Source organism: Otolemur garnettii, unplaced genomic scaffold (genome assembly GCF_000181295.1).
Source record: "Otolemur garnettii isolate 467f Iridium unplaced genomic scaffold, OtoGar3 scaffold00009, whole genome shotgun sequence".
Taxonomy (NCBI): Eukaryota; Metazoa; Chordata; class Mammalia; order Primates; family Galagidae; genus Otolemur; species Otolemur garnettii.
The window spans coordinates 36,559,996-36,561,636 of NW_003852404.1; the positions used below are offsets into that span (position 1 = coordinate 36,559,996).

The following is a 1,641-nucleotide window of genomic DNA, read 5'->3' on the forward strand; positions in this document are numbered from 1 at the left end:
TCCTTTCCTGGTCTCTTTCTAGTCTTTCATTTGTTTGAGGCATGGCCTCAGTTGCAATAGGAAATGAGAGGATTGAATGGATATTTTCTCTCTCACAGAAAAATTGCTAAGGTTTGAAGAATGAGTTGGAAAAATGGACAGTAAAAGAAGGAAGCAGGACATCAGTAAGAACTGCGTTCAACATTAGCTCAGTGAAAGCTGCTGCTGCTCCTGCTGACTTCATTTGCCCTGACAGTGTCAGTGTCATTGTGATGGATGCAGGATGCTTACTGATGCCCTGCTGTTTGTGTCACCAAAATTCTCTTCTGACCTTGTGACTCTCTCTCTCTCTTTCCCTCCCTATTGGAGAACTCTGTCAGGGCAAACATTGATTAAGTGCCCTTACTCAAGGTGAAAGGTTGATGGGAAAATGTCTTTCCAGCTTTTTTGCCCTTTGGACTGGGTGGTAGTCTCTGACCACCACCATACAGCATACAGTAGAAAAGGGGATCAGGTGTTGTCATCTCATCAATGACATATGCAATAGCCCTCACCCCCCCCCGCCTTATTAGCAGAGCATGCCTTCCACAGCCCCTAGGGTATACCTGAAATGTCAAGCAGTACTGAACTCTATCTGTTCTGCTCTATACTTTTCTTTTACATACTTACTACCTGTCATAAAATGTAATTTATAAATTGGTCACAGTAGGACATCAACAACAGCAATTAATAATAAAATACAACAATTGTAACAAGGTAGTGTAATATAAATTATTTCAATGTGACCTTTCCTTCTGTATCTCAATATGTCTTATTGTATGTGATAATGACCTGCAGTTGGTGGCAGATTACTAAAACCATGGAAAGCAAAACCACACAAAAGCTGGGACTGCTGTACTGACGTTTTCACCTCTCTGACATAAACTCCTTAAGTGTCCATCTTCCTCTTTTTTACCTTTTTTTTGTAAAGTCTCCAATGGATACTTCGTCTATACCTTATGCTACAATTACTCCCATGACTCTAAAGTCATTTAAAAAAAATATTTAATAGACTTGGGCTACTAAGTACGTGTCATATGAATACTTAGACACTCCTTCTCTGTTTTGCTAATGAAAGTAAGTTCTTGATCTTCATATTTAATGAACATCTACCCATTCTCCAACTCTCCTACACTAATCATCCCCTCCACAACCAATATGCCACCCGTCCTGATGATTCTGTGTTTCTGTGTCTTTTTGTTCTTGTCACTTCTAAAGCCCTGTTACACACAGTCTAATCACTTCACATGCACTTGTGTCCTTTGAAGAGTGTTTTCAACATAAGGATTCCTGAGCCTCCTTCTTGCACTGCTGTGTGTGTCTCTACACTGTTACCTTGTACTCTATATTTCTCACAAACTCCGCCAGACAATTATGATGTGCTATCTATTTGGTGAAATTCTGGGATAAAGTAGCAGCTCCCTGGATCATGCTCTTGAGTCCAGTTGCCCCTACACAAAATATTTGATTTAAAAATTACCTCACAATGCCACTCACAATATGAAAAGGTTGCAATGCATGACAATCACTTGGGAATTAAAGTTCAAGACCCTTAATATTGCACCCCCTGGTCCTTCCAATATCTTTCATTTCATGTTGAAGGAACAAGATTTTTTTTTTTTT

General features: G+C 39.5%; 1 protein-coding gene across 1 annotated transcript in view; it reads left to right on the forward strand.

Moving 5' to 3' along the window:
• LOC100953415 (olfactory receptor 5H8-like) overlaps positions 1-1,641 on the forward strand; it is a 26,459-nt gene that overhangs the window by 23,639 nt on the left and 1,179 nt on the right. The gene's annotated exons all lie outside the window — the stretch shown is intronic.